This window comes from Bombus pyrosoma, linkage group LG3, assembly GCF_014825855.1.
Source record: "Bombus pyrosoma isolate SC7728 linkage group LG3, ASM1482585v1, whole genome shotgun sequence".
NCBI classification, from domain to species: Eukaryota; Metazoa; Arthropoda; class Insecta; order Hymenoptera; family Apidae; genus Bombus; species Bombus pyrosoma.
The window spans coordinates 14,837,267-14,858,510 of NC_057772.1; the positions used below are offsets into that span (position 1 = coordinate 14,837,267).

Here is a 21,244-nt window from a genome sequence, read left to right on the forward strand (position 1 = left end):
ATTTCGAGCTAGTAACACGTCGTTGTAACGATTTTTTGTGACAATTCCATAAAGCTAACTGTATGTATTAATACGCGAATTTATATTACTCGTTTTATTTAGTGTTTCGATGGCAATAAACTATATCGTAAAATATATAATCATGTATTTATTCGATTTTTATATGGTATAGACAATAGAAATGTTTTTTTGCTTGTTTGGTTGTTATTATTGCAGAAAAATATTTTTTGTATATAGAATTATAAATTCATAGCCTTTTTTTATGTTGCAAATATGTTTTATTTATTTAATAATGTTTTAAATGGATATTAAAGAAGAAAAAAAATAAATTGCCCCCAGAGAGATTTGAACTCTCGACCCCTGGTTTACAAGACCAGTGCTCTAACCCCTGAGCTATGGAGGCTCACACTCCTCCAACTTTTGGCATTATAGAAGAAAGTTACGTTTCATGAAATATTTACAGTTAGAAGTTAAATAATTATGAATATTCTTATTTTACTTCCACGTATGCTTGAAACATAATACTGTGCAGAACTGGAAAGAAATCTTCTGAAAAGTCTAGTTTACAAATGATTAATATTGTCGTGTAATAGTCATTGAAATTAATTATGTAATGGGAACGTAACGAATAATGCAGCCTTATTCATAACACTTTGTCTGATATGCTTATTTATTTTCTATTTATAGTTCCCTGTTCGATTAGGCTGCAGTTCTTATTTCATTAATCTTTTACATCTTGATATGTATTTGTATATTTTAAGGTCACTTATCCTATTATATAAATCAATTTATTATATATTATATAAAATCAAAAAACAATCAAAAATATTATGAAATAAAAAATGATTAATCTTCGCATGTAGTTTTGATAGATGGACATAGAAGTATTTTTTAATTACATCTACATTTCATTCAAACTTATTCATAAGATAAGAATATCAGTATGAATTTCTGCCATCATGCGATTCTTATCTACCTACATACATTACGCTGACCTTATGTACATGGTTCCATATCTGATCAAAGTGTTATTTTTATTTGTATGAAGTAGTCATCGAGACAATAGTATTTCAGAATTAATTTCCGCGTTAATATTATGAAATAAGAAATTGTCGATTAAATCAGGCATAATTAGTATTCATGTGTATTCCTGATTGACAAACACACAATTTCTAACAATTAAAATTGTAAGTGGACTGATGGCGAATGCATCAAGCAAATTGTACATCGATTTTGTTAGCGATTATCTAATTACATGATTATACGGTAACTGTGGCATTCATTGGTAATAGTGTTATTTAAGCGAATTCCAACGCGCGGCCGTGATTTATTATGCATACGCTATGCGTCATCCATAACATGCCACTCTTTCGAGTGAAAACAGATTCTACAAGTAAAAGGATTTTTCGAAATTTTCATTTATTTTTCATAAACATTTGAAACCTCGATGGAGATTTATTTCAGTTTACATGAGTGAAAATTCGTAACGAAAGTTAAGAAAGACTTAAATACCTCGACCATGTCGTACGGTGGGCCAAATCTTAGATAAGCTGGCCAAAATATAATTTTTCGAAGCAAACTAATATAATACATAGTTTGTTTAAAACACTAACAGTAAGATTTATTGAAAAGGTCAAGATACTTGTATAATACTCTGACGTTTATCCACGCTAACGACTATACAAGGAATGCAAAAGTATCCTAGGCATCGCAATCGCAAAACCATTGGGGCCTGCTAAACCACGACGCAGTACGAGAGAGGGCTTAATTTATGGCACCCTCAAGTGTCTTTCTGTTTCTAGAACCGAGGGTGACGAAACCCTCCAAGCCTTTGAAGCTTCAGGTTTTCTTAGAAGGGATGATTAAAAAGCTGTTGAATCGTGTTTCTAATTCTATTTTTGTTAATTAAAGTGGTTTGAAGTATCAATAACAATTTATTTGTTAAACGTATTAAGCGTTAAATCTGTACGTATCTCTCTACATTTTAAAAAAACATTTTTTGTCATTACTGGATGATTAAAAAAAGATATGTCAATGTTGGTATTACTCTTGTAATCTCACTTGAGCAAAGTTCACATTCAAACTGTTTAAAAAGAGGAAGACCACGACGACGACGAAGAAGAAGAAAATAAGCGTCATTCCAACGATGTGCCGTGAATGTTTAATTTGATAAACGTGGTGGCGTGTTCCTCGAAACAAGTCGCAGTTTCTGTCCAAATAGCCGACATATGGTTCGTGCTCTGCACAATGTCTGCAAGTATTCAAAGCGTGTACCTGTGCTCCATTTTTGTCTTTAATCGGTGCATTCCCGCGTATACACGTAGCAACGAACACACAGGTGTAAACATAAACGGCGTTGCTGTTGTTGCACAATAGGGAAAGGGAGGAAGGAAGGAAGGAAAGGGAGCAGGGCTGCTGGGCTCGGAAGGAAAAATGGGAACGAACGGATCTGTAGAGAGCCATAGCTTGGGGAAACCAAATGTTTGCGGACAAATCGTCGTCGTTTTCGACGGGGAAAAATCAACAAACGTTTCTGGCTTGGCCCTAATGCACCGTCCGATGGAAATCGTTCCGCACGCGAGGACACGCTCTCTACATTCGACCGCTGAATTCCGGATCTATGAATATGTCTAGATACGGCCAAGGATACGACGTGTATCCGCTTCCATCGTGGGTCGTCGCGTGTCACAGGTTTTTATCGTTTGATAAGGTGAAGGTTTTATAACACGCAATACGCGAATTTATGCGATTTCCTTTGCGAGGTTTGGAACATGTTGAAAAATGAAATCTAGGAAGAGGTATATTAACGATTATAATTTTATGATTTTGAGATTGCAAGATTTAAGAAGGTAAGTGTTAACGATTGTGAGATAGTAACGGTGCCAGTTGATTTGTTAAGGCTGTAAAGTCGTTCGTTTGATTGTTTGATGATTTGTTAAGGATATAGATTCTATCCGTATCTTACAACACGAAAATCTGAGCAATCTCTCTCTCTCTCTCTCTCTCTCTCTCTCTCTCTTTCTATCAAACCAGTTTAATTTTCATCCTTCGCACAGATCCAGCAGAATCTAACTAAAATGAAAAAAATAAACGAAAGTGGAAAACACTTCCAAACATGAGTGAAATCCACTCGTCAAAATCACGATTCATCCAGTAACTACGACTTGATCAGTCACGTAACCCCAAACTCTTTGATGAGTTTTTCATCGGTCGGGCATGCATGCGGTTTTAATTTGGCTCGTACGAAATTTGGGAATTCAAATTAAGCGGTTTACCGAGAATCGTGACTCCCTTTATTTTCTCTGGACTTCGTCACCGAGAATACACCGAGTGCTTTTGCTTTTGCTTCTACTGCCGGTCTGACTACAGCTTCGTTAGACTAATATCAGCCGGATGGTGCGAGGGAATCTTTCGTTTCCGACCGCGTGGAAGGGAAGCTAACGCGAATTTCGCTTTAATTTCTAACCACGTATCAGGGGCCACGGTATGCGGGCATCGGGTCGACTGGAAAACTGGGGCTGGCTCTCTCTCTCTCTCTATCTCTCTCTCTCTTTCTCTCTCTCTCTCTCTGGATTCTCAAACTGCGTTACGTACTTCCTATTAAATTAACTCTTACCGTTTTCGAATTTATCCCATCTATTACGATAAACGAATTCCGAAATGTTTTTGAACGTCACACTATCCTCGATATTCATTATTCTCCGCTTCTCCATGTATCAATTTCGTCGATGTGATTCAATTATATTTTTGTGATCGGTTTCGCGAGTTTGATACGTTTTTCCTTTTACTCGTGAGATTATTTCCGAGCAGTTTTTCCTGGTATGTATTAATTGATAATTGAATTGAAAGCTGTGATATGGCTCAAAAGGTAATTGTATTTTTCACTTCGAGTTGAGGTTTCCTTCAGGACAATTACGAAAAGAAATTACAGGTCTAAACTCGCCGTATCCTCTAAATTGTTACTCCACAATCTTTGAAAACCTTTTAATTACTATCTATCAAACTCAATGGAGGAAAGAGAGTGATCAGTTAAGGAACCATCGTCCTTTTTCTTGGACTTTCAGCAAGCATTCGAAATTTCTTCTGGGCTTTTATTCGGTGGTAAAACAATGACCCTTTATAGCTCGTAAATTAATGGTGGCTTTTTACCGACTTTCTCGACGTTCGAACGATATCGAACAGGTATCGGGGTAAGAAATCGATAAATTCGTGCAACAAAGACCGCGGAGGGGTGAATTGTAAGTCAGCCCCGCGCACAAAGTGCTTTAGCATTGTTGGAAGAGAGAGAATGCTCCGTGTCCCGAGCCCGGTTTGCTCGGTAATATAAAGGCATCGTATATTCAACGATACGTGGTAGAAATTATAGGGAATTTCGAAATACATCGTTCCCGTTCACGTTAGAACAGGGTCGTTCGCAGCAGCACGCCCACCGTTATTGCTATCTTGTAAATTTACCAAGGAATGATATATCCGTTTCCCACTTATGTCCAGAGTTTCGAACGATACATCTTTACCTCTGACTATCCTATTTAAATGTTGCCCACCTCGTATAATGTGACGTAAATTATTCAGATATCTCGATAGACAGCTTTGCTTCGGAAATAATGTGGTGTAAAATAAAATAGCCAAGTTTGTCGACACATGGTGTATTTTGTAGAAAATGTAGCAAATAATTGGACACGATATTTGAGATGGTTCTAATATTTTAACACCTAAACTAACAATCTGTCACATGCATATACCACCAATCGTAAATATCTGAACATTTTTACATTCTCTTTATTATAATATCGTATTTTTCTTTCTGTCGTTCCTTACATGTCTAGTTTCCTTCTTACGATTTCTATTTTATTTTTTTCTACCCCATAATCTCCTAATTTGTTCTCTTTCAGCTTGCAAAAGAAAAATACATTTTTAAAAATTAATCATTCAATGAATTTTTGTTACCACGTGATACCTTTTATTCCGCATTTGTGTACAGTTTCAGTATATATGAGTTTCTTAACGCGAACTTTACTTGACCGATACCATCAGCAAAAGTATGAAAGGGCGGGGTAGTCGTGCAAAATTTTGCCTCCAGAGAGATTTGAACTCTCGACCCCTGGTTTACAAGACCAGTGCTCTAACCCCTGAGCTATGGAGGCTGTTGGAATTTTTTTTTTCTTCTGCACATCTGGCTATATCCAGGTTAAATTGCTTAATCTTTTAACAAATTTTTTGAGTCATGTCATTATTACAACATATGAGCGGTATTTTATTGCTCCGTCGTATTCATCAGGACGATATTTCGTCAAAACACGCATCCAATGCAACCACATCTCATTTAATTAATAGCCGATAAGGAATCGCATTCCTAGTCACGTTAGTCAGTATTCGCGTGCGAATCCACGTTTGAATTTCTTTAGCGTCGACGAACGGACACCTGGCGTCGCATAGCTCTTAAAAGTTAATTGTAACGGCGACCAGGAAAAGCAGCCGCAGATGTTTCGAATGTGAATTTTCCTTTCTGTCGGGCTGCAGTGTGCCAGGGACACGGAAATTCTGCAGTTTCAGCGGAAATAATAGCAGTTGCCTTGAGTTCCGACAGCGTAGCTTGGCTTGCTTGCGCACACCTTTGCCTAAGTTAAAATCAAATAAAGAAAAAGGGGAACTGATAATGTTCCGCAGATAACAGTTTGATAATTACACCAAAGAAACGTCAGACCTGGTACGAAAAGGCATTTGCATGCTTAATTCGTCGCTTCGTAGAAGGAAAAGGGAAGTCATTGTTATTGCTCCTTTCTAACTTCTGGAATCGCCGCGGTAATAATTATTTGAATCTGAGAATTAAATTCGTTGGATTATCGAGTTAATTCGTAAATGTTTTTTTTAGAAATTTAGAGAATTTTTTGTTATTATTTTTATTAAATATTGTTAATTTGAAGTCTCCTGTGTTACATTAAGATATTCTCCCTGTGCGGATGACCAGTTGTTATTTACACAATAAGAAATAAATTGTAATTTTGCTCCTATTAATATTACTTTGGATGCGATACATTTCTTTGACGATGTCAAAATAATATCATTTAGAAATTAATTAAATTACCTGAAAATCCAACGAAACGTGACTATTTTAATAGATGCAAAGTTATTGTTATTTTTATTAGGAACGTGTAAACAAGAAATTAAAGAAAATTTAATTAAACATATTAAATCAGATTCGACAGCAATGCACAATATCTTCAAGGATAGTTAATACATAAACTGAATTAGCGCATTGCTTTTGTAGTGAAATAATTGTAGTATCGTGGACAAATGGCCTAAGAAATATCGGGTGAACCATAAACAAAGTTGCGAGAAAGCCTAAGTGTCGACAGGTCAAAAGGGTCTAGAAACTACAATGGACCGAGCGGCCCATCAATGTGTCATCGGTTCTTCAGTCAAATAGTTACTCTGAAAAAAGGCCTACCTGACCATGGCCACGTTAAATAACCATCGTTTCCTGTTTAATCCATTGTAAATAGATCTATCGATAAATAAAAATATCCTAGATAATCCTACGGTAGTGATGGACAGTTATTAAATTTAATACAGTGAAGTGAATCATTTAGAAATAAAGTTCAATATTTTGTCAGGAATTGTTCATAATTAAATTTATTTAAAATACGTATATTATGAATAATCTTTTGTCAATACTCAAATATTTATTAGTAAGGTATATAAGATATTTTTGACAAAAGTTTTAAAAATGTCTGCACTGCACTGACATTTTCTGTTTCCATGAATTATTTCCATTTAATAGACATATTATTAACATTATTTCTCGTATTTCTTTTAAATATTGGAAATAAGGTTCGAAAGAGAATTTATTGTATCTGTGTGGAGTTATAATAGGGATAATACATGCGAATATGCGACCTGTTCAGGTGCAACAACTTTCCATGGCGGGAGAGAAAAAGGGTCAAACGTCACGTCAGGCTTTTTTCCCCTCTATTCGCTTTTATCACTTTCATTTTAAAAGCTCTTTCGGCCTGAATACCGAATGCACGATCGTGAAGTAGTTAGCATTTAATTAAGTCCAGAAAACGCTCTATTATATACCGCCGAATTCATTATACAAAGATTTCAACAGCTCAGCATCGATCCATTTGACAAAATATACTGATAACATACGTACATTATACATACGTATAATGATACTGTGATTGTAAATTATCCGGCACCAGTATGTCATTTTATAATCAATCGACACCTTAATAAAAACATTAGAGAATTTTCATGTACCTTTCGAATATCGAATATTATAGATACAGATATGTCATAAAATAAGAGAAATGCTATCTCTTAAACTGAAATTTATGAAAAGTAATTAATCTGCCACACGTTTACCTCAGTTCTATTTCACGATTGAGTAGTTAAGATAATTCGATACACAATCGAACGGGAAGTATGCAAAGTAATCACATGCTGCATTGCGACAATTGTTCCCAACAAATTAAATACATACAGTCTCGATACTTAGTTTCGAAGTTGAAATGGTGAAATCGATAATTGTGGTTTTGCATTTGGAAAATTTATATTTGTAGTAACTGTAGATGAATAGGAATGTTTATTGGGATAATAAAATATTTCTACGATATTAAAATCATACCGACACCAGAAAGTTTATATGAACGTAATTACATAATTTTGTAGAATTCACGCATTGAAATATTTCACATGCACCATTGTTATATTCAATATTCAATGGTTTCATATCATTAAAATAATTTCAAGTCATTCGCGATTATGAAGATTACCATGATAATGGAGATTGTCTTTAAATTATAATTATCACGATTAAGCGCATTATTACACAACTTCCTCAACTTTTCATACATACATACAAATTCCAAATTGCTAATCATAAATTGACGAGCATTACCATTTTCACTATTATCTTTTGATTTTTTATGTCGTATTGTGTTCCAACAAATCTGTAATTATAAACATAAGATTAAACTGTAATGCGAATTCAAATGGTCATATTTTGTAAAATTAAACATATCATAAGTATGTACATAGTTAAATACGTAATTACGAAAGAAGGGTAAGTGTAGCATCAAGAGTAAGTGCAAGATAATTTGTAAGATAAGACTAATTGTAGTCTAAATTACGTTTGCACCAGAGCATTCACTTTGCTACAAGCTGCTCACTCTATTACGCGGCCTAAATCGATGCACAGAGTGTTAGAATCTGTCATACAACACGGTAGATGACGATAACAGTTTGGATTAATTGCATGGTCAAGCGTGTTTGCTGTTACACGCGTAACAAGCATGTTCCGCAACCTTGTGAAACAGATCATTGGAGTGAGTCTAACAGTGGTATAGAGAATTGAATAATTTCGAATCATCCAGTAAATTATGACGCTCTAAAATCGACGAAATTACATTTATTTTTCAAGGAAAAGAAAGAATTGAGTATTTTATTTTATACATACAAGCATTTTTCCTTTTAAATAAATCATTAAAATTAAACATGGAGGGTAATTTGCAGAAGCAGACGTTTCAGTCGATAATACATCAAATATTAACTGCAAACTCATTTAGTATATTAACAAATTATGTAGGGAAATATTTAAATCATCATTATAATAATAAACTTATTAAAAATTAAATACGGTATATGACCATGTATTTTTGCAGATAATTTGATGTTATTTTGATAAATCAAATTTATTACTATTTATTATTATATCAAATCTAATTTATTATTTACATAAATCTTTAATCATTCGACTAAGCTATCTTCTACTTTTTTAAATTAAATTAAAAATTAAATGTCTTGGCATATACGTCTTTTGTAGCGTAAATATTCGCATAATAATTATCTCTGTTTTTTCTCCTTTCTCATTTAAATATATGTATCTAACATTCGATGTGTTTTATTATTTTCGTCCTCTCAGTGGATTTTAATAACTGCAGAATTTTTTGCCTCCTATCACGGTGTTTATAATTTTTCTCCTTTTTTAACGATAATGCCATCATTTTTCCTTTATTACAGGCTTTATTCTTTATGTGGCCTCTACCATTGTCTTCAAAATAAATGTCTGTATCTCACGTACACGCTGTTTCTTGCTCAAGAAAGCTATAGCGTCGAGCTTTTCTTAAAATCTCCGAGTCTCTTTAAAGTTCAAACTATTGTTTCTACAAAATATAAATTACGAAACAAAAATGGTAATATTTCAAACATAGTTATTCGCGGTTATATAATGCTTTCAAATTAAATGTAAATAGTAAATTTAAATTAAATAATGTTAAGGAACCCAAGGCAAACGAAATACCCTGTGCACTCAAAAAGTCAAATAATTTGAGTCAACGAATAGTTCTCAAACGTCCTCCTACTTCTTGTATCGTCGCTATAATCTATAATCGGGCCACAAATCGTTTCCTTGCTTGATAGTATTTTCCGGACGAGAGTTTGCCGGCGAATTATGCGCCGCTCTTCTACGGCATTTTTGCCTCATTTCCGTGACGCTATCCTGTCTCTCCCGTTCCTGTTTCATGATTAATGGACTTCCCTTTCTCTCTCACTCTCTCTCTCTCCCTTTCTCCCTTTCCAGCTTTTTTTTTCCTCACTCTTGGAGGTAGAACGATTCGAAAAAGCGCGGTAAATAGGTACGGTCAACAGAGCGAAGATACTGGAACGTGTGAAGTCGATTATTGCAGGTATTCTCGTGGTACGTGGAAATCGATACCTAATTATCGGCCAAGACATACCACACACGAACTACTGTGGGAATCACCTTGCTTTCCGTTCACCGGCTTAGCTATTACGTGTATGTGCCTATTCGTGTTCTACGTTAAGCTAGTTTGGCTTCGATGTTATTCAAGTCTTATTAAACTAATGCATAAGTTTTTTATTAATATTATATTAAGTTTGTTACATTAGATTATATAATAAGAGAGCTTGCCTCTCGGTATGTTTTGATGTTACATACAAGCATTATATCTCAAAATTTGACATTGACCCACTATACATGGTAACTTAGTAAACATGCTGCCTAATTTATATTTTTGTCCGTCATCAGCACTCTAATAAACTTTAAAATAAAATAAGTAGAATCATAGTTCTATACAAGAAAGTTTTAGGTATTATGTTTAATGAAAAAAATTGTCAATGTTTTAAACAGATTATAAGAAACTGTATTGTTCTGTTCATTGGTGAAACCATTGGAATCTCACTTTTTCACTCCGCCTGTCTCAGGGAAATATCAAACTGAAAAATATGTTTCTTTTGATAAACGACGCGAATGACCGGTTATCCACGAATCCTGAGCTAGCAAGTCGCCAATCGACCGATTCTTTTTCTTCTTACCTATAAAATGATCTCGCTATTTCTTTTTGCTTTTGCTATATGTTACCTGAAACGAGTACTCGCATTAAATTTGTCTAAAAGTGCTCGTTGAAGAACAAAAATGTTGGCAAAGTGTTATACGATCAGCTAAGAATAAAATTTATTGAATTCATTATTTATTGTTCATATTTTTCGTGGTTTTGTTATACAAATAATCCAATATTATATGGAATCACGTACGAGTTGTTCTATTTTAACGAAATATTCTAATGTTATATTTTTATTCCATTTAAAAATCTAATTAAAGGAATTAGCCAAGCTTAATGTACTCGCAAATTTTCGGTCTCGATTTTCTCGGAAATTATGCGTCATACGAAAAATTTTTATCCTACATATATATTTTCGACTTATTTTTTCACGTAGAATCGTCTCTTGCACAATGCCCGATTGTACCAGAGAACAGAGTACCGGAGAACTTTGTATAGTACAATATATCTCGTTGCTACCAATTTATCGCGTGAAACACCTGGAGAATGGAAGAAATCGATCGTATTCTGCTATCTGACACGATCGTTTCTGCCAATCGTTTCTTTCCTAGAAAACGTTTATCGCTTTCGCCATCAATTAACAAACATGCGGCTCGCGGCTATGGTGGCGGAAACACGCGAGAACTTGTAAAGCGGACCGCTAAACGGCGACTAGTTGTATTTTATCCGCTTTCGTTAGAAATAATGCGTTCCAGGGCAGAATTACTACTCGCGGAAATAATACACTGGAGAATTCGTTCGTCGGAGATAGAATGAGATGAAGGTAAACTGGCTTTCGAGGAAGCAATGGATGATACAGCCATGCATTATGCGAATGTACGTCCTGAGACTGGCTTGTTTCCTACTTATGTACATGAGAGTATTCAAAACTGTAAACACCTGGTGAATTATTTACACGAGAGACTGTTTTGTCGGCAGTTGCGTGACAAAGGTAATCAATGATTAGGATTACTGGAGATTTTTCGGTTGATTCATCTTATAATTAAAGATTGCGTAGTAGAAGTAAAACAAATTGATAAATTTTTCAGTTCTTTAAGTAACAGCATATTCCTAATCTGTGGATGGGAGATTGTTTATTGAGAGATCGCTGTTATTATTTCTGGTTAAAAGTTTTAGTAGTTATTAAATATTAAATTAGAATTTTGTATTCTCACACACTTCAATCTTGTAAAAAATATGCGCAATACGTTCAGATACTACGAAGTAATACAGACTAAAGCTAAGGTTAAGGATTTAAATTAACCAGTGATCCACCTATTAAATAACACTGAAAAAGAACACCAACCGTTGAATAAGATTTTTCTTCTCGATTACCTCTTAAAATGACTCATTTATAGTGACGCATCTATTGCGCAATTGTCCTCCAACAGCTTCATATGGATTCTCATTTATCCATATAATCCGTGCACAATAGTGATAGCAGCGGAAACAGTGGTTGTCAGACGCACAAAGAGATCAAGTAAACGCTAATTGCTTTTTCTCTATGAATGCTCTGGATAATACCATGCTTCCATCGTCTGTACTTACGAAGAACACAGATGGGTTTCTTTCACTTCCGTTAAAACGGAATTTTTAATCAAAGATCTCTAAAATCAAGCGTTATTATAGAGATCTTATTATATTCGTGTTATTAAAAGAATAGGTAAAATTAATTAAATTCTTTCGTTTTTGTTGCTGGTCAGACGGCGAGGTTTATTCGTCTGCAATGCGGCATTTGAATCATTTCGACGAAACTTGTGTCGTGACTCAGTCAACTTCTCCGCTTCCATGTGAATACGATTTGGAAACTGAGAGTTGTAGCGTATTCATTTAATTGCTAGGTTTCAGTTAGATTGCTTTCGATAAACAATTGGTTCCCTTCTTATTTCTCTGAATTCTATTTCGGTTGAGCGCCAGTTAACACGACTCAGTTAATGTAAGCTACCAAGGTGTTCGTTTCTTTAAAAAAACGCACTTACAACGAGATATGCAGGAAGGTGGCTGGAAAATAACAGTACTCGCACAGTACGACTTATGGCAGCCGTACGTATATCGTCAGGAACACTGCAGTTCCGGTGATGGTAGAAAAGCGTCGAGTGTAGAATATAAACTTTAACGGATGGTTTCTTCCATTGCACCATGTAGCAGAAGTGATCTAGGATCTCTGTCCCATCCTTGCAGCTTCTTCAACGCGATTCTCGTTCCAGATAGACCGTTTCCATTGTTCCGTGGACGTGTTACCGTTTTCTATGCGGAAACGTTCGAGTAGAGTTCAAGCTACGATATCTGCTGCTTGAAATAACACTGCACGATTCACGTTTGGAGAAGATTCGGAAAATTCATCTATATAATGTTTATAAAATTTATAAAATTCTTTTATACGTCAAATGAAGATTTAATGTGAAGGACACGAGTGAGAAACATGATAAGCTATATTTCCATCTCTTATAAAATCATACTTTTAAGATTCAATATATTGACAACGAATTTTTTGTTTCTTCATTCTGCGTGCTTTACGTATTATCTGTGTAATTAGATAACTTTATCGAGAGCATTATCACTTTCCCATTTTTCTAGTACGATGATACGATAGTACGATAGTGCGATGATACGGTAGCATTATAGTACGACAAGGTGTAATTTCTTGCAGTTCTATTCGTATCGTCCAATCTATCACTTTATGTTCTAGGCAATATTGCTGTTTCTTTTTTTAAGGTAATTAACTGTATATTAATTGCTTGATTATCACAGCATAGTAATGGTATGCTTATCGCACTTGTTATGCTGAACTGGAGCATATTTTATATAATCGAAAGTACTATCAAGTATAATCAAAGGTATAAGACAGTCAGTCGTGTTACGAAGTTACTATTAAGTTTAATAGCGAATAAAATTAAACAATTCTGTAATATTTCAGTAATTAAATAACTATTATCTATTTTTTAAAGGAACATTACGACTTTGTATTTTGTTCTGAAATTATTAACTTCTTGTTTCAGTAACTTTTTTACTTTAGAGGTCAGGTTTTTAACGTAGGTCCAAATTTTAATGCGTTGTGCGGAGCGTTATTGAAATCTTTAAAAGCAAAAATGTTCAATTTCAGTGGAGTTATATTCTTTCAAAATAAATAGATTAAAACTGTGAGAATATTCAGGTGGTTTAATATTAATACAAATACTAAGTACATGTTATTAAATATTTTAATTATTCTCTACAGAGTTAAAAAGTATCGATGATATTATAATTAATATATAATTCAACAAGCACCAAATTACATCATTTCATTACTTCTTTCACAATAATGTCTGTTTAAATGATAATTTAATGATTCCACGTTACCTGATACGAGGTGATTCTTCCATATAGCGCCTTAAACAGACAGTAAGTGTAGAGCGTTTACGAATGTTCCATAAATGAGTGATCGTATCTGATTTACCGTTTATACGTTGTGAAATGAAGTTATACATTTACGACAAAGCGACGAACATTTTGCAATAACTTAATATTTTCCTTTTCTTGTACCGACGCTATTTGCCCTTTACCTGCTATAAAATATATGTATGTCCGTAGATATAGAAAGCATTTATACATGTCTCGAGTTTCACCTAGAATTCTAACGTAACGCCTAGTTCCAATTTACATACCCGCAGCTCTTCGTCGAATGTGCATTCACCTACTTGCGTACGTGATTCGTGGATGGATGTATGTACACGACTAAAATTTCGGCTCGTTTTGTGAAACAACGTCTCCTTTAACCCAACAGTCGATTTCTGTGATCGCTAATTTCGATTTTGGTATAATTGATTGATAACAATCCAGTAAAAAATTTTCAGTCACGATTTTTGGGAATTGGAGAATTTACAACAATAAGGAAACAGGTACAATATTTAACCCTGTTGTGGTCTCCGAATTGTTATATTAAAATACATATATTATATTCGCATAATACAGAGAAACGCATAAAGTCGATATCCGAACCGAAATCATTGGCTCGTGTTTCAAACTTTTGCCAGTCGGTTTTGGGGTTTCCAACCAACTCCCACCTTGATTTATGTATCCCAAATGAGTTGATCCGAATATATTTCTATCAAGACTTGCGTTTGCGATAAATATACGTTCACAGTGGATGAATATGCCAGAGAATTAGAATGGATGTGCAATAATTACAGTAGCGGATATAAGATTTATATCTTTCAGGTTGTACGAATCTAGAAACCTGGCCTTATACATTCTCGTTTCACTTCAGTTTAATACAATTATAACTTAAACTTTTATTTATTTCATTTATATTATATTTAAAACATGTAGTTTTTTAAATAATTTATATCAAATTAAAAATTTCACCAATTTGCTTTTATGTTCTATCCTTCCATTTCTTATACATTTGTATGTATTTTTTTATGTATATTATATTTTATTTTGTAACATCTAGTATCAGCACCGTTCCTCTTTTGCATTTTACATTCGATTAATACCACTAACTACCTTTTCCGTAAAAAAAAGGGAAATCGGTCCAATTGATTGATTAAATGTCGATTTCAAACGCGAGAAATACGATGGGGTCGCGTTATCGTGAGATAGATTATTGTATCGGCCATTAGTTTGATTACTGATTGAACTGGATGTCCTGTAACGGTCCCCCGAAACCGTTTCCTGTGTTAGCAAAGTCAGGCGCTGGAGCTCCTACGGGATTGGTTACGAACTTTCAGCCGAGTTAAGATTAGTTAAGATAGTGCGGCCATCGGGTCCCACTGCTACTCTCAAGCTTCTCTCTAATGTGTACCGTCTTTTAACTTTTTCGCTCTCTCCTACTCTCTATTTTTTTCTCCTCGAATCTTCTCTGTTATCCTGCGCGGTTCTAAAACAGGTTACGACGTTATAATTGACAAGCCCGTTCCGTGGGACAGATTCATCGTGTTCTCCAACCACGAGCTTCGATAGTGGTTACATAATACATATACGCAGACATATAGTACAGGGTGTCATAAAATATGTGCGAGATAATTATAGGACCAAGTCTAAACATCGGAACAATCGAAGAGGTTCATGTACAAAAATTTAATTTCACATTAGAAATATACTGATATCAATGAATCAATCGACGAATTTTTTTCCCCTTCTCAGTCACGCTTTATACATATATCGTGGCGATTGATTCATGGACCACCCGGTATATTTAGCTTGGGAAAATTACGCGAGTGAAACTTGTCCACGTCTAAGTACGTCAAATGAAACTGGCGGGACTTAAAAGCGACCGCAAGACGGTTAGTAGAAACAGTCGATTATAGTCAGCCAAGGGAATTGTGGAAGACAGGTCCCTCGTGACTTTTGCGCTCTGTTATTTTGATTACAGAATGACATCATAGAATTATAATTATCGACATAATGAATTCAAATGAATTTTTTCTATTGATTATATTGTATATTTACTTGTATTTTACCACAATTACACCTGTCAAAGCAATAGGCAGTTAAAGAATCGTTTTTCGCGTTATTTTGATTTTAATACTCATCCCTTGTATTTCTATATTTCCTTTTTAATAATGGTCTTGAAGTCAATCTTTGTCGCTTATTACAGGTAAATAAAATTGATGACTCCATTAACTGCAACAAATGTTTTAATAGGTACAGCAGAACGATTACAGTGTCTGCTATTAGAAATAAATACAAGGTATTCCAGTTTCATTTCACAAAGCTTTATTAGTATATTCCATCAATAAAATTAAGAAGAAATTTTTATATAAACGTAGGCTTCTAAATTCTTTATTAAAGTTGCAACAAAAATACAAAATGATAGCGAATTGGTGTTTCGTCGACACAGCATAAGAACACATTGTCGATATCCATTTGATACGTTTACACAAACTCTAATGTATACTTGCTAAAGTCTTTGATTTGTTCAACCAGTACGGTATTGGTTAAATGACCATTATCCTCAACGATGAATAGGTCGAGGACGATGAATTCCTTGACCTCCAAGATCACTAGATATTATGTCAATGGATTTTTGCACGAAACTGTGAAAGAAACAGTTTATCAAACACAAATAGATGCGCGTTAGGGGTTAATGCAAAGGAAATATTTGCTGTGATTAAGGAAAATTAACGCGAAATTGAATAATGAACGCTAATGAAATAGATTCTATTTTCCATAGATGTCAGTCCTGTATTCATGATGACGGACAACATTTAAAGGAATTATAACGTGGACCGACGATTTATTCCTGCATGGTATCGAACAGGAAAGCACTCAGTGGCCATTTCGTATTTTTCCTATAACTTTTTAATAAAGCATTTAAGGAACTATGTAAAATTTTAATCTATAGCGATAATGTACATAACAATCTCTCAAATACCGTGGCGTCTGAACACTAATAATGGTCACTGTTTTATTAATTTCAAACACGATGAAGACCATAAAACGAGTAACGCCTTCAAGATGGAAACATTTAACGAAGATTGTTTCAAGCGACTACTAATAATTAAAATTCATAGAAGTTGTCAGCGTGCGATAAGTACCGTGATGGTTCAACCGACATCACAATAAAAGTGTTCACCAATTACACATAATTTATCACTGGCACATGCGGAAGCGTCCGTTTTCAATCAGTTACGTCGCGTAGATCGCACCGGGAAACGCTTCTTTTCTTCTGGTCGCGGCGTTGCGTTGTATCGACCATAACGGAGGCATTATTAGCCCAAGGTTCCTTACTGATTATTGTTCATCAGTAGAAGAAATCACGAACGTTTCCAAAGGCTATAAAAGATAGGACAGAAACCAGCCCGACTGCTAGTATTCTATAAACTTTCGGTCTATGCCAAAGAATCGTTCCGTCATTTTCGATCAAATTGTTGATGTATAAGTGTTTCGCATAGATAAAATAAATTCCGTAATTTATTGAACATCGTGTAAAGTTTACCAAGAGAATCTTTGATCGTACGTGTATTGCTGGTTTTCTGTGAATTATTTCTGGATTTTATTGGTTCAACTAGTTATATGAAATTTTATATAAAAATTTGTTTTTAGGGAAGAGAACCAGCGAATGTAAACTCGAGGGGTTGCAATTGTGGTAAGTATTTCTTTAGATTGTATTTACTTTCTATTATGATATTAAAATGTTTCGATTAGTATATAAATAAAGTTTCATAGTTTTCTAAATTTCTGGGTTGACGTGCTTCTGTCATAAATGCAGAAAATTACGAAGAAAAAGAGAAAATCTCTTCATTTGAACTTTCTCCCATACCGGGCAACAAACGCTGTATATCGAATGTCTAACTTCTTACCTACAGATTTATCATTAGTTTACCGTTTGTTCGTGTAACGATGTTTCCTTTTTGCAATTATACAACGAAATTAACGATACGGCGCTGGGTGTACCGGTACTGTTCCAATGGAATGGTGGAAAAAAGTAGATTTCCGATTTTAATGGGAAGCGGACGAGTGGGGCTCCGAAAACCAGTCTCCGTCCGGAAATGGTTTTAACGAGGTGGTTCGAAAAGCGGCCAGTACACATCAGAGCGCGAAGAATCGCGAGCAAAAACGCTCTGTACACGTGGCTGGTGGACGAAACTGTTCCCCTTGGGGGTGGTGAGCCACCTCCAAATCGCAGGCCGTCGACCGAGGGAGTTTCTGTCGAAATTGTATCGTGTCGAAGTAACGTTATTTCATTCATGTGAGGGGATCGGAGGAAAAATGAGCCATTTGGAAGCTATATCGATCAACTTTACAAATTGAGGAATAGGGAAATATAATAACGCTAATAATACAAATCTTCTTACTATAAATAAATTTATGGAAATTAGTTATTCATTTGTAGAAAACTTTGGAAATTTTCTGAAAGTAAAATCGTTCAATTTTTTTTCATTGTGAAGAAGACTGTTCTTTTTTTTAATAACTATTAGATGTAGAAATTAATTACACGAATCTTCCCAAATCCTGTCGTTTATTTCTCGGTTTTAGCCTTGAATTAATTATATTTTTTATTTTTTTTTTTTATTTATTTATTCTGGTCCGTGCCTTTCGGCTTTGGACGAACTTTCGATTTATAATCCTTACATTACTTGTATTGCACTCCTTAGCATATTCTTACCTCTAGCATCTAAAACTAATGACTACAAACTATTGCAACTTATGACTACACATTATTGCCACTTTGGTTGAATTAGTTATAATTTACTGCAAGTATTTCCTGACTTACACCAAGTTTTGGAAGTATTTATCAAGTTCTAGCGAGTTTCTTTATCACTAGAGGCTTCAGAAACGAGAGAACAGTTTTTCATAAAAATCTCGGTCCCCGTATCGTGTGAACAGATCTGTCGACTGGGTTGCCGCGAGATTAAAACGCTTTTGATGTTTGTTTCGTTGGTCGATTTTGATATGGAACGTGCTTGGGAGCGCAAGTTAGATGTTGGTGAATAGAAATAGACAGGAAAAATAGAAATGAGAGATTGCAATATCTGATTAATCGAATGGAACACGTCGCTAGCAAGTTGATTGGTGAGATGAATAATAAATCAGAAAAGAATGAGTAAAATTGGAAATGATATATTTCTCACTTTTTCTCTATTTTTGAATCAAATAAGATATAGCCAAGATATATTTCACCACGTAAATAATTTAAAAATAAATAAAATAACATTTGAATAATAAGAATAATGTGTTTTAATGTATAATAAAGTAAAAATTGTTACAAGCTTAACAAATGTTATCGCAATAAAAGAGGCAGTGAGATTGAAAACAATAAAATTCACATTTCATATTCATAATATTCAAGCAAACAACTAAGTTGGACCAAGCAACAGAAGAAACTCGAAATGAAAGAAAGAAATAACGAAAGAAACCTCGGTCAATATGTTTGCTGTCATTAAAACGCGAATTTCAATTCTCTTCTTTTAAGCCATAAGAAAGGAGCTTAAAGAAAAGTTCGCTTTTTGTTTTAGTCAACTGAAAGAGTCAAGCTCGGCAATTAGGGAAACAAGAAGATCGACTGAAATTTCGTCATTTATTTTATTAATCGTTTATTTCTCGTGACAGGCAAACAGGGGGTGAAGCGCGTTTACCCTGTAATGAACGTCTGGAATTCTACTCTTTTTTTCTCTTCTTTCCTCCCTTTTTTCTCGTGCTAATTAGGTTGCTGCTTCATTTCGTTCTGCTTAAGACCGGGCGTCCCAAGATCTGCTTATTGGGCCCCTCAAATCCCGTATAAATAGCGTTCGCAATATCGTGTCGCGGCATGAAAGAAATAACTGGAACACGTTTTCATTAATACTCCCCGTAATAAAGTGGGTTTTTGCGCATTTCAATTAGCAACATTGGAGAACAAATTGAATCTGGTTTTTACTAAAATATAAAAGATACGAGAAGTTAGAGCATGCGATGTCTCCATCGTGTGATCTTTAAATAGATCGTGATCAAAATCAGTAGCAAACGATGACAGCATTGAAACGCAACAATCGATACAATCCTTTTCTCACGAAACACATAGATGAAAAGATGCGCTCGGTGACACTGATCGTTTGGATATCGAACATGTACACGGCTGCTAGTGGGCATATCGAGTTCATAACGATGACGTATGTGTGTCAAACAGAGTTCGTTTTGCTGGAGCTGTCATTTTCGAAAGTTTTGCTATATATAACGAACGAGGTTTCTATGACGCGCGGAACGAAGGAAATTTTAGTATCTTGATGGATGGTACATGAATAATATCTTGTTGCATAGGATCGAACTTTGAATGTGATCTGGTTCCGCATTAGAATCTCCTTTATGCGCTCTTTGTTCTATATAGAATATGATTGACGTTCCATTGTTCAATTTTTGAAGAATCCGGTTGCAACCAACCTGCCGGGAAGTCGATGATTTATTTACCTTAGGGCGGGCTTTTAATTGAGAAGGATTTCATTTTTAACGTTGCAACGATTAATCGTTGGAAAATTCTGTTGTTCGTGGTTGATCTTGATTTATTAGCAACGCACTGCCGTTAGTGACCCGGAAATCTATGCTGGATTAAGAAAGATTTTTCGTATAAGCGAAATAAACGCGAAAAAAGGAAAAATTATTAAGAATTCGATACAATTGTTATCTTATTATCTTTCTGATTTAATGGTTCTGGTTTCTGTGAATTCAAATTTTGATAAATGTAATAATCATTCTTTTTAAGAATTTCTCCGATCGAAAATAAATTGTTAAAAATTTGACGCGATTGCTATTTTTCAAAAAAAGATTGAATACCTTACCTATTATCTCTGTCCTTCATCTAGTAAATGATGCGTTTAAAATGTAAATCATAGATAGCTATTATTCTCTTGCTGATAGATCCGATGTTTATTAATACGTTGCTCAAAATTATAAGAGATACGCTTATAACCGATCGTGCAAAGGTGATGAAGTAGAAGAGATGAAAGTGGAACGTTGATTATCCGGGGAATCAATTGTCTAGAAACTATCAATTAGAAGTTTCCTCTGTACACGGAGTAAATTGTCTCTTTGATTAGACTATTAATCTCTTCTCGCTTGTATTTCAAATATATATATTTATTTCAGACACAAAGTTCTTAAATTTCCTAATCAATATCCAACGACTATATTATATTAAATGTATCTTCACTACAGAAATGTTTGGTTCCGCTATATCGATTCGTTCGAATATCGGCTGTAGGAAACGTAGACCGACGTGTACAGTGATGTAACACGTCGAAATGCGTACAGTTTGATTTTCCGTGTCTTGAAATTCAAACGATAACTTTGCCCGACTCTGAAGCGGAAAATATAATATTCATGTAAACGTGTTAGTCGAACATGTAGCTCAAGTAACTTCAAAACAGCGAATAACCTAACGAATAATAAACTCGCTCACTCTCTCTCTCTCTTTCTCTCTCTCTCTCTTTCTCTCTCTCTCTTTC

General features: G+C 34.7%; 1 protein-coding gene and 2 non-coding genes across 5 annotated transcripts in view; 1 reads left to right on the forward strand and 2 right to left on the reverse strand.

The window, feature by feature from the left end:
* Window positions 1-330: 330 nt before the first annotated feature.
* On the reverse strand, window positions 331-403 carry Trnat-ugu. The gene has a single exon. It is a non-coding gene; the product is annotated as a tRNA-Thr (tRNA).
* A 4,668-nt stretch (window positions 404-5,071) lies between these two features.
* Trnat-ugu lies at window positions 5,072-5,144 on the reverse strand. Its single transcript has one exon. It is a non-coding gene; the product is annotated as a tRNA-Thr (tRNA).
* Window positions 5,145-13,021: 7,877 nt separating this feature from the next.
* The window catches only part of LOC122577912 (cysteine-rich secretory protein 2-like), a 104,471-nt gene continuing 96,248 nt past the window's right edge, over window positions 13,022-21,244 (forward strand). Inside the window, exons 1-2 of one of the 3 annotated variants that reach the window (XM_043749611.1) lie at window positions 13,022-13,058; window positions 17,370-17,412. The gene's annotated coding sequence lies outside the window, so the exon portion shown is untranslated. Of the gene's footprint in view, window positions 13,059-16,988; window positions 17,046-17,091; window positions 17,280-17,369; window positions 17,413-21,244 lie in introns of those variants that run through there. The other 2 variants (XM_043749609.1, XM_043749606.1) reach the window with 2 other exon arrangements.